Raw genomic sequence first — 13,548 nt, 5'->3', positions numbered from 1 at the left:
TGGCTGCGCCCGCGTATTCAGCTGGCCAAGACAACCCTTCCCAAGAGAGCATACCTCTGTTTACTTACATGTACTTTATTTACACCTTCCAGCCAGCAGTGGCCCGGAGCTTTCGGTCCTGCAGTACCCTGAAGATGCCAGCGTGCTCCTTAACTCCACGGTGTGGATGCTGTGTGTGTTCGAGTACCCCAGCAAGGAGAACGAGGAACCAGTCGTGTACTGGAGGAGAGGCCCCAACTGCCACAACCAGCAGAGCCTCCAGTCCAGCCCCAGCGTGGGAAGACCTCAGGTGCACATTACAAAGAACACCCTCAGGGGATTCTCCATCTTAAAACTGAGCAATGTTGACGAGAATGCCAGTAACTCCTATTTCTGTGATGTGACGCTAACACACAAAATCCAGGGCAAATGTGGAAACGGCACCAGGCTGACCGTGCACGGTAAGGAGCGTTCAGGAGTGACAGAAACGGGTTTGATGTCTGTAAGGTGAATTAAATCTTCCTTCAGCCTTACTGTCTTCTCTCCCACCACTCGCCTCTGCCAGAAGAAGGGTGGGAAAAAACTGGGTCTGCAGTCGTATGAGTAAGGGAGGGAAGGCATGTCTTTTGTTTGAGCTATTCGTACAGCTGGACAGACAGACTTCTCGGGGACAGAGACTTTGGGTCTAAACCAGTTCACTGTGCAGTAGAACGCCGAGTCTGTATCTTATATATTCTAAATATTTTATGCATTTACATATATAGCATTAATCAAATTTGATATATATATGTATATATAAAAATACTTTTTCTGAATATTCTCCACAAACTTTTGCTGGCTCTTTGCTTTACTCCATACCAAAACAAACAAACCAAAAAACCAAATCCCCGACAATCTTTCATTATCTTTTATAATTTTATTCACTCTTTACATGCCAATGGTCTCTTTTGAAACACGTAGTTCATGCTTCCTCTTCCAGTTACTGAAAAATGAATAGTAAATTCACACACAGCAGTGTGAGGGTTTTTAGAAAGCGTGTACATGAAAGTGGGATATGTGGGAGTGAAAATTCTTTCTGTTTGATTGTAAAATCATTTTCAACGCCTTCTAACTCTTCCCCTATCCTCAAATTATGAATCCAGTTTCTGTAATCCTGCTGGGGATGGGACCTCAGTGATCGAGAGAATACACTATTTTAGATGAGCGAAGTTTTCTCCATGTAGACTTTCCAGACAAATCTGGCTAGCAAATGCTAAATGTTGCAAAGCATCTCTCTAATTCTAAATTTCACATTATGTTTAACAATTGTCCAATGCAATTCTTCTGAGTCCATAAAAAATGAAAGCAGTCCATGAAATGCTTTTGACTATTGCACCATAAGTTTGGTTTGGTTGAGTTTAAAGAAAAAAAGGAAGAAAAAGTTGTCTGAGACTTAGTAAGATAACTGTCATTTCAGTTGGCTTTTTCATCATTACCTAAGCATGTGCTAGATAATAAAGATGTTTTCGGGTACGCCACTTTCAGTAAACTGAGAATTTTGCTTACTATCCATTTCATAAGTAGCTTACAACAGGTTCAAAAATCTCATGTCTGAAGTAAAAAGAAGATAACAGTTCTCTCACGAGAAGCTTAACTTTTTAGCCTGAAAAAACAATGAAAGAAAATGTGATAAAAATAGATAACTGTGCTGCCTGGTCAATCCTCACTAATCCTTCAAATGGTATCTTACCAGAAAAGCAACTTTATTTTCTTTTTTCAAATACTTACTTTTCTTTCTCTCTGTTTCAGATTTCAAATGCCAAGACTGTATAAGATCAGAAAAAACCTGGTGGGGTTGGCTCCTTCTTCTTGGATACACCATCTTTGTCACCACAGTTATCATAGCTTTTGGTGTAAGTAATAACTTCAGAAATAAATTCTACAAACCTAAAGATGGGTAGCATCTTCTGACAGAAAGAAATGATAAGCAGATTAGCCTGAATATGCACCTGTAGCAAAGTAAAAAGTCACTTTGTTTTCTGTTAACTAAAGCATTAGAGGTATAACCCCTGTCTATGAATGTTTTCAGGGCATGGCCATGAAAAAAAATGAATCTGTGACATATAGAGAAATTATATCTGTTTTTTTTCTGAGCTTGCTGACAACTGGGAAGCTATTTTCTGTGTTGCTGGCTGATCTTGTTAATTTTACCTGGAAACAAAAAAGAATGAGACAAAAATTGCCTAAATGATTAGCAGTTTGAAACACATCCTGTTCCCTCCATGCTTCTGGGCTCCAGCTCCTAATTTCATGAGCTCCCCTGGACACACATCAATGTCTGCTCATCTTTTGTCTTACTCATGTTCTGACCAACCAACCAGTCATGCCAGGGTTTTATGCCCATTCCCACCCACTAGTCAGTATGGGCCACTGCCTGACATTTACTTGGCCAGCAGTGCAGCACCCTGGCAACTTGAATACTTGAAAATATTTTGCAAGACAATAAGAAAACATTTTTTTGGATACAAAATTGTCTAAGCCCAAGGTGAGTTCTTATGCTTCCCATGATATTTTAAAAATTCTCCCATCTTTCCTAGCTGTGGCTCTGTTCCTTGCTTCAGGAAAAACTTCCTAATAATTTTAATAAATTAATTTTTATGGAACCAAAACCTAAAAAGTCAGCTATTAATGAATAGGTCTACTTTGATCCTACTTAGGAATATCCTTTATGTAAATGAAACGATTTGAAAGGAAATAAACATGAGCTGAAGAAATCTGAGCTGTGCCATAACGATGCAAATGAGCATCATACTCTTTGAAGGCATGGATGGCGTTACACTCGTGCCTAACTCTCAATAGTACAACGTGCTGTAGTTACATTTCCAAGGTCCTTACTTGCAAGTGTAGTTCAAAGATTATCATTTATAGGAGACCTAAAAAATTCTTTGTGCTTCACCAACATCTCACCTCAATTTTGTAGAGTCCCAGTATTGCAGACTCCCTTAATAGTTAATAAACGCAGTTAAATCGGATCAAGAGGGAATAAGTACCAAACTTAACAGGCTTCGAGGAAGAAAACTTAGCTCTTGAGGACTCAAGGTGGTTTTAAAACAGTGGCTATTTTAACTCCAGAAAGACTGATCTTTCAGGTAGCCAAGTCCAGGTTGAAAGGCAGGATTTCCTTCACCTTGTCCTCTCAGCTTCTGTAGTTTAAAGGGACGACTGAAGTGTCCCTGAACCTGGCATGGTGGCATCTGCTGATACTGCCACACAGCCAAGAACTGCATGATTATATTAGACTCAGCACTAGTGACATAAGTTACAAGACTTACAGAGACATTTACAGTATCCGATTGCCCTTCTAGGTCAAGTAAGGTTTGGGGTTTGTTTTCTTCAACAGCCAGTTGTTAAGTACGGTTACCTCAAAGCCACATCAAAACCAGAAATGTTCACACAGTTCAGGCAGTAGAAGACAAGGTACGTGAATTCGGGGAGACAGTAGACTCATGCCAGAGAGAGACAGGGTAAACAGTCAAACCTTGCTAAAATACAATAGCAGCAGCAGCCTGCCAAAAGCTGTTTCACGTCTGAATAGACGAAGTGAGCCAACCTAGACTCTCCTAAAATGAGTCACTGTGAGCACAACTATCAAGCAGTAACAAACTCTGCTGGGTCTGGCTGGGATGGAGCTTAGCTTTCTTCGCAGCAGCCCGTACGGTACCTTGTTTCGGATTTGTGGTTAAAACAGCGTTGATAACACAAGAGCGTTTTGGCAGAGCAGTGCCTGAACGGCGTCAGGGCTTTCTCTTTTTCTCGCTCTGCCGCCCAGCGAGCAGGCTGGGGGTGGGCGAGAGGCTGGGAGGGGGCACAGCCAGGACAGCTGACCCCAGCTGACCAAGGGATATCCCAGACCACAGAACGTCATGCGTAGCGACAAAAGCTGGGGTAGGAGAAGAAGATGAAAGGGGTTTTTTTGCTTCCGAGGCGACCGTTGCTCAGAGACTGGCTGGGCATTGGTCCGCCGGATGGAAGCCGTGACTGATTTCCTCTGCATCACTTGTTGTTTTGTTGGGTTTCTTTTTTTATTTTCTTCTTTCCTTCACCTGCTAAATTATCTTTATCTTGACCCCTGAGGTTTTTTGCTTTTGTTCTTCCTGTTCTCTGCCCCGTGCCACCGGTGAGGGAGGAGCGAGCGAGCGAGAAGCTCTGCCGGTTCTCAGCTGCTGGCCAGGGTCAACCCACCACACAGACTAAAAAGGCTGAGGCTGAAATTTTAAAAGTTAGGACATTGAAAACTTCTTAAAGGTCATTTCTTTACTAAATGACAAATGCTTCCCGTCATGAAAATGAACATTGTGTCAAAATCAGAGTGTAAACTAATGACGGCAGTATTTGAGAGGGAAGGGAAATATTTATTTTATTTACTTATTTTTTTTAAGAGGGACTAGAAGACTCAAAGGCCCTTTGGCCCTTTCAGGCCACTGCTTAAATACAGTGTGTCACGACTGGTTAAGTCCTTCAGGGAGCTTCTGTACGGAGCTGTTAACCTCAAGAAGAGGTCTGACCTGCCTCTTCTGAGTCTAAAGTCCTCTCAACTGTTCCCTTGCTTCTTACTTCTGCCAAACTTTTCCTGTGCTTCCAAATCCAGCCTGGGGCACAGCACTGTGCTATCCCAATGACAGCTGCATGACAACTGGGTCCGTTTTATGGAGAAGCCATTACAGCTGTCACTTGGGGATTCTCCCCAAAAGAAGACACCCACCTCATCCACTCTCCAAAAAAACTGTTTATGCTACGTAAGAATAAAGAATGATTGAGAATGTCTCTCCCCCCCATTCCCATGCTCTATTTTTTCTAAGGTAACAGTATACATGCATCTTCAACGATAGTATTGGGAATTGGAGAAGTATTAAATGAAATCACTGGTATACAGTCAGGCGTACTTTCTGCCTATTTCTTGAGTACAACATGAAATGACCCGTAAAGGCTTAGAATTCAGCATATAAGATGATAATTCACTGAAATAAATTAATTTAACACTGTTTAATATTAGTTCTCACTCTTACTTTAAACCAAAACATACCATAATTGTTCTGTTGTATCATAATGGTCCACATCTGACCATATTCCATTTGTTTATTAAGTTAGAACCAGATAAGCTGTAAACCAATAACTACTTAGGTATTAGTATCTTAGCTAACATACTACTAACATTTATTAATAATAATAGTGAATAATCTGTCAGTTCATGAAGGTGTAGTTAAAATTAGTATTTTCATGTTTTGTTTTGACTGTGCTGTGCATAACAACGTCAGAAACAACTGAAAACAAACACTGGGTTGCTATCTCAGTAAAGTTGGGAATATGTTCTCTAAAAAGATGGGGTATCTGATGGAAACATTTTTACTGCTTAACAACATATTTTGTGGAATATTGCAACAGATTCACCAGTGCTGTAAAAAGTGCAAGAATGAGTCAAGAAATTCAGGTAGCAGTGCTACCCTGCCAAGTGAATGGAATTATGACCAGCCATCCAGACCAGTTAATAATGGGTTTAATCAAGAATATGAAGATATGTCACTAGTAAGATCTTTCAGTGACATTGGAAGGAAAATGATATGAAAAACAAGGTGCGTGCAGTTGTAAATGTAAGATATGAGCATGTGTGATGTGTGCTACTTCTGTCAAGGTAAAAAAGAAACATACACACAAATCAATTAACTTGGAATGGGTTTTGTTCAGGTTTTTTTAATCTGTTCATGTATTTATTTCAAACTAAAGAAGTTATCACTCTATGCGGCTACAAATGAAATGAGCTTTAGTATATGTATCATGGAAATACTGTAAAAGCTAAAGGTATCAAATGTCTTTTCAATGCCAACAAATCTGACCATACATACTGTTTTTTTTCTACTTCGAACACAAGGACACAATTGAAATTTTGTTTTTACCTAGGTTAAGGCAGCTTCTTTGCTTTACAAATGCAATTCTGTAATATAGTGTCCATCCACTGTAACGACAGATTTAAAGAAGAGTTTGTCAGAGGGGAATTCCTCACATGCTCCCCAGTGCACACTGTCTGACCTTATTTTTAACTACTTACACATCCCCCACATTTACAAATCCCTGCAACTTCTTCCACTCTTAGCTATTTCACCAGCTATGCCACTCATGTAATGCATACTGGGTACATGCATCTAGCAACAGAATGAAAATACTTAATGTGTTTTTAAAAGTTGTAACTTATATGTTTTCTGAAGAAACATCAATTACTGAAATCATCTTGACATGTAGATAGACTACACAGATACAGGTTTACTGCTGTAGGGCTTGTCCTTACTACTTATGTGCCGTATCTAAGATTGTAATAGAAACAGTTTTGATTAAAAAAGTATCTTTTAAACTTGTTTTAAAGTGCTTAGAATACTTGTGGAATCTATGTAAATAACAATGATAGAACTAAGCTGCATAGAAAAAGCTTATCATAATTTGCATAGTAATGAAGTACTTGAGGAAGGGCTTCCTTGGAACAGTTATATGTGACTTGAAGGAAATTAATACTTTGACAAAGTAAATTGTTGAAAATTATTTTATTTTCTTTTTTTCCCCCAAATATTGTAAGCTGAATCATGTTTCAAATTTTCTTAGCACTGAAGATATTATGAGAAAGGAAATGGTTCATAGAATAAAATGACAGAGGTTACAGCCTTATACATTAATTGTGCACTAGTTATAAAAAGTGAATAAACTGTTCACTCAAAAGGGGACAGCAAGTCTTATAGTTGGCACTCAAGGCTGGACGTTAAGAAGTGGATACAAGCTGGATTCAGCTTCAATTTCATCACTAGCCTCTTTTTCTAAAATATTTCCTTATTCTATCAGTAAAGATGCCAAATAAAATAATTTTCATTCAAGAAATTGATCTGAGCATTTGACTCCTTTTGGTGAAAGTGCTGGCTAATACACTTACAAAAAGTAAAATGTGACTTTCAGAGGGACAGACAGACTGCTTGAGCATTTGGAGAGGGGAGAAGAATCATGAAGAATCTTTTTTTTTTTTTCTCCATTTGGACAGTGGGAATTAAATAATGGTCTTCCCTCCTTCTCTACCCAAACTGGGAACTGACTGCATCTGCAGTCATACATATTTAGGTTTCCAGAGTCAGTGACTCAAATTGTGGATGTAAATATGTAACTAATTTCTTTTCCAGAGAAACTACCTCTTCAGAAGCACGTCAAATTCCCTATTTTAAGAATCTTTAAAAAATAAAATCCTCATTGCCTAAAATACGTCTAACTCTTAAAATTAAAGTTAAAGTTATAAATTGGGTAAAATATTAAGGGGTTAAATACAGGGAATGTTTATACAATTTAGCATCGAGCTTTAAAGGAGAGAGAAATAGCCATTCCATCCTTTAAAATGCGAGGTGTGACGTCCATCTGAGCCAAAGATGCAGTTTTGTGAAAAGAACTGAAGGCAGCAGTCGCTGAACCAAAGTCACCTTCAAGCACAAGAAGCACAAAGAGGTCAACGCATTCAGTGGAACCTTCCGGCTCTGGCATTTTGGCAAAAATGACAACAATTCGTACCTAATCTAGCAGACATAACTAGAAGGTGCATTTAAAAAGCATCTCATTGAGATAACTCATATACCAAATGGGGCTGTTTTCTTTCCACTTTAGAACACCACCTCCACTTCAGATCAATGGCCCTTCAAATGAAGGTCAGCGTGACTTGTGCACTTTTTCACATGCTTCTCAGAAACAGCTGAGCTATTTTCTACAAAGTGTTTCCAAAGAAGTTGGACACAAACTTCCAGTCTGAAAGGTTAAATATTCAGAAAGTTCTGGGGGACTGAAAACAAGCAGTAGGTAATACGTTCCATCACCTAACAGCAACAGCACAGGGATAATAAAAGGACATTATTTGTTATGTGGCAGTCAGCAAGGTCAAGGATTTTTATGGCAGCTTAGCACAGAATGAAACATCAGGACCAAATTCAGAATGAATTTAGAACACAAAAAATTCTTAATATTAGATGTGAAATATCACTTTTTTCAATTTATACTTTTTTTTTTTTTAAAAAGTGCACGTTATAGTGTTAGGAATGTTAATATTTATATGAAATGCTGCTCCTACAGTAAGTCAATGAAATGCAGGACCATTGGTTGGAGGGGACCTCTGGGGATCATGTATTCCCCTACTCAAGCAGAGTAAGATAGAGCTGGTTGTCCAGGACCGTGTCCGGATGGCTTTTGAGTATCTCCAAGGAGGGAGACTCCACAAACTCTCTGGGCAACCTGTGCCAGGGCTCAGTCACCCCCACAGCGAAAAAAGTGTTTCCTGATGTTCAGATGGATCCTCCTGCGTTTCAGTTTGTGCCCATTGCCTCTGGTCCTGTCCCTGGGCATCACTGAGAAGAACCTGGCTCCGTCGTCTTCATTCCTTCCCATCGGGTATTTATACAAATTGGTAAGATCCCCCTCAGCCTTCTCTTCTCCAGGCTGAACAGTCCCAGCTCTCTCAGCTTCCCACACATCAATGTTCCAGTCCTTAATCATCTTTTTGGGCCTGCAGTGGACTCACTCCAGGAAGACCGTAACTTTCTCATACTGGGGAACCCAGAGCTGGACCCAGCACTCCAGAAGTGGTCTAGCCACTGCTGAGTAGAGGAAGGATCACTGCCGTTGAACTGCTGGCAAAGCTCTGCCTAACGCAGGGCAGGATGCTGTTGACCACCTTTACCATGAAGGCACGTTGCTGGCTCGTGGTCTGTGTGTTGTTCCTCAGTACTCCCTAGGTCCTTCTGTGCAAAGCAGATGCAGGGACTTGCGTGTCCCTTTGCTGAACTTGAGATTCTCTTCAGCCCAATTCTCCAGCCTGTCCATGTCCCTCTGGACCACGTGTATGTCTTCAATTCAAAACGACTTGAAACAAGAACCTCCAGTTCATGACCTAATATATGAAGAATGGAGTCTTCGCCCTCTGGGAACTGGAGACAGAACTCCTGCTAATTTTAGTTGGACTCCAGTTTACCGTCAGATCTCTTGAACATATACTCTGACAGGAAACATGTAGACAAGCTAAAGGAAAACAGTAACTGAAACGGTAACTTCCAACTACTTCATCTGGTATTAAGCATTATTAAATATATGCTCAGCTAGGAGTTTAACAGTGATTACAGGTTTCAAGATGTATTGTGTATAAATACATTTAAAGCGTGGAAAACTGGACTGAAAACACTTCATAGAATTACTGGACCCCAGAAAAACATATATAATAAGAGCATGCATGCCATATAGTTTCCCTAGAGAAGAGAAAGGAGATTGGGAAAGTGATTGAAATTTATGTTCATATGAAGAATGAGATAGGAAAAAGGATGGGTATTGATGTTATATGAAGAACTGATCTTGAAGGAATAAAGTACCTGTCTAGGCATCAGACACTCATAAAGTACCTACATCTGGATGATGAGCACTACTGCCTAGTCTAGTAGTCCCAGCCAATTACTACTTGTATTAGCCAATAAAATAATTGTTGCATACTTATAGTGATCTTCATTTCCAATCTCCACACACAAACAAACATGACCAAAGGTTTGAAGGTCAGAACAGAGTTCAGAGTCTTTCTAGAAAAACAAGAGCTGTTAGAAAAGGCAAAATTACTCCTGAATATCCTAGACAGGGCATTGATATGTTCAGATAAAAATTCATTGCACTTCTGAAACATGGAAAATTATGAAATTCAAGAATGCAAGCATTAAATGAATGCAACATCCCAACCACTATCCAATTCCCACACAGTAACGAGTTCAAAGATTCTTCTGTTTCAAGAACTGAAGTGATGCTCCTCAACAACTCTAAAAAGAGGTGAGGCTGTCCTGTTTGCCTCAGCATGCAGAGACTGAAGTTTTAACTGAAGACTTGGTGTAAACTGCCTTTCTATGCTCTTTTGCATGACATGAGGTAGAGGGCATGCCTATACCAAAAGCCTCTAGCTGCAGCATTTCCTTTTCAAACACCCACAGCATGCTACATGCATTTATTAAAGGTCTCAAGAAGATAACAACTTTGTTAAAATGAACAGCGTGAAAAAAACCACAACAGAAAAAGCCACATTCGGATTGTTACCTGGTCCCAGTATATTGGAGTAGGAAGTTAAAACTGTAGCACAAGTTTCAATGCATCCAAGAAGCCAACCGTTGTGAGGCTCCTGGACTGCGACTGCAACACGACTGTACTTTGGAATGAAATTACCGGGATCACCAATTCATGAGAAAAGCAGCAGTAACCTCCTTGCAACAAAGCTCATCAAGAACACCTCTCTTCTGCATTCCCTTCATCCCACAAGTTTCCCAGTAAATATCAGGGTGGATTCCAGGGTCTCGGTCCCAACTCCACAGCACTCCGGGTCTGGTTTGAGTTCCCGGAGGAGAGCCCTGCTTTCTCCCGGTGGGATGAGCTCTTGCGTTTGCTGCCTTCTTAGGGGAAAAGCTGAGCTGTCGTCGCTAGAGAAAGTTAAGGACACTGACTGGCGACTAAGCTTTCCGCTGTCTGAGAGAACATGTACAGGTCGCTACACATGAACAGGGGTTGGAGAGAGAAAACCAGGAGCGGGTCGTTCATAACTTCATTAATCATGGAGAATACTAATGGTTAAAGACAGACTTCCGTGGCTCTTCAGGGTACTTCTATGTTTTTTCTTTCATAGTTAGTAGCTTTTCTAGAATTTATTTGTAGCTTCCTGAGGAAAGACAGAAACTTACTGCATTCTTCTGTTCTCAGAGTGAAACTCCAATTTTCTAATCTCAGTAAGTGTCATCCTTATCAAGATTATAATTAAAATGGAAGGCATGAAGTCCTACGCAGCTGTCCAATTCACAAATCTGAGAAACAATCTTCTTAATGCTTCTCTGTCTTTCCCTAGTACAGTTACAATTGCACAAGTTCTCTCCTTTGTAATCACCTGAGACTGATTAAGAAAAACATATTTCAAATTTGCCATTACATATCAAAAAAAATGGTGGTAACTGATCTGACTAGAGGAGGAACGGTATCTGCATACATCTTACATTCACAAACACAAGTCTATTCTTTGGGGAAATATGAAATTATTTGAGACAATAATGACCCCTTAATCAAACAATACCTAAATCATGTGAGACACTTCTCTAGAATGTAACAGGATCTCAGACTAGTTTCTTAAAATCAGTAAAACTATTTCAGCATAGAAGGACCTGTGCTGCCTAAAACACTCTTTACTATCTATAGACCAAGAGGGAAAGATACAGATGCAGTACAGAAATGAACTATTCTTAATAATTATCTCTTAGGATTTGTATGTCTTACCTGTTTAAATATAATTCTGTATGGAATAATTAAATAAGAAAAAATACATTAGCATATCCTTAGCATAATCTGAAATAATAATATCAGAACAGATATATTAACATTGTGCTTTATAAAAATATGTTCATCCTCAGGATAAAATATTACCTTATGCTGTCTCATCTTCTAGATTTGACTGTGTCTGTAGTAATGTTTTTCAAAAGAATTTGTGAAATCTCAGTTTAAAAAAACCCAACAAAATAATGGTCTCCCAGACAACATGGCTAGCAGAGCTAGTAATGTTTCAGCAGAAATGTGGCTTTTTTTTTTTTTTTTTAATTATAATCACTGTGTGCAATTATCTTCATTGTAACCACTTATCAACAGCATCATGGTACAAAGCAGGTATGAGTTTTAGCAAGTTTCATTTACTTTGGCTTTTTAAGATACTAATAACTTTTTTTAAAAAAGTTATGCAGCCTATTTGTGTAGAAAGTCCATCAGAAGATGAAATTCTGACAAGTGCAGGTTCTGCTTTCAGCCACACAAGGACTACACCTAAAACACCTCTAAAAGAAGAGAAACAACAGAATCTATTTAAGAAGCATTCTTAAAATTACAAATTCTTCTGTTTCACTGTGGTTTGTTTTGACAAAAGAGATTGCTAACCGATTTTCAACTCCACTTATTTAGGACTTTTTGAAAGAGGGCTCCCTAGTACCTTAGGCTTTTGTGAGAAACTTAAACAAGGTGGCTAGGATCCTTTTTCAGCAGAACTGATTTATGATGTTCTAACAGAAAATTCCAGCTACTAGTCAGCATAACTAGCCAGGGAAGATCCATACCAAACTGAAGAACTTGCAAAGGGGTAAAAACCCCCTGAGCTTCCTCCATTCAGAAAAGAACATTCACTCCTTGAAGAATACAAGAATACAACTACTGTTAATAGAAAATAAAGTCTAAGAGGCTCTGATCTTGTTAGATTTCTGTTTCTCTTTTAGACAGAAAATATTTAACCAATAAAAATGTAAAAGTATAATTGCCCAGTAAGACTATACATAGAAGGGTTTTAAAACAGAAAAATGATTAGGTTGGGAACATAAGCAGCCATATATATTCTAACTAGGAAAGCTGTGACAGGGTATGGATAGGATTAGTGCCAATACAGACAGAGACAGGTAGGAGACTATCTAAAAGGGATCAGATCTTTTCCCATGAAACAGACTGACCTAAATAAAGGTATTTATTAGCTTTCCTAACCTAGAAGCCACCTTTGCAAACATTCCTCGGTTACCCCTCATTTGTGTAGTGAACATGAATAGCACATACATGCTGCAAAACCAGAAACATTCCCCACATCCATATGGTCTCCACTGTTCTAGATAATTTTCAGCAACACAAACTTTGCTATTTTAATCAGATATGGGATATGCACTTAAAACTAGAGATTTTAAAATGAAAGTCATGTCCAAGCTCAAACACTGAAATAGTCAGTAAATACAGACCTAAACACAAAACTAAATTAGGAGGCTTTGAAGTTTACAAAGATAAATAGGAAGAAATCATGACCAATTCACACAACTAGAGACTAAACCAGAAAGCAAACAGACTTACCTTTAATAAGGTTGTGTCTCTATTGTAAAAAAGCTACTTTACTTAGAAAAGATGGGTTTTCTTTAAACTTTACATCTGACATTTTCAAGGTGATGCAGTGGAGGCATTGGGGGAAGGAGGAAGTAAAATGGGTGGTATTCACAACGCCTGAATGCTTAGAAGTAGCCCTGGCTTCTTACATGAAACAAAGAGACTATGACTATCCTCCCAATTTACCTTTTTGCAAGTATTTCCCAAATATGCTAATTGATCAATACCCCTTTTTTTCAAACAAGATAGCATTGTTCACACAAACAACATGGTCTTAAACATAGTTGGCTGAAAATAATGCATTTCTGAATGTGCTTTACTATGCTTCATTAGGACCAACTGAACAACTTTCAGAAAACAGGGTTGCATCCTTTTGCTTTGGGTAGGTCACACAGCATCAAAAAACATTTATAAAATGGTGGTAACTGAAAAATCTCTTGAGTCTTGCTATGCATGCAGCAGTATCCACTCTGAACACTACACTAGTCTTTTGACTGAACAGATTTCTGTTCTCCTTCAACTTTTAGACTCCAACATACTCCCCCCCATACACTTCATCTTATCACAGTGAACACTTTACAGCTTATGTCTGCATTAATATGATTTTATTCTTCCTGA

Source organism: Haliaeetus leucocephalus, unplaced genomic scaffold (genome assembly GCF_000737465.1).
Source record: "Haliaeetus leucocephalus isolate CR32 unplaced genomic scaffold, Haliaeetus_leucocephalus-4.0 Scaffold795, whole genome shotgun sequence".
Classification (NCBI taxonomy): domain Eukaryota; kingdom Metazoa; phylum Chordata; class Aves; order Accipitriformes; family Accipitridae; genus Haliaeetus; species Haliaeetus leucocephalus.
This window is presented reverse-complemented; position numbering follows the sequence as displayed.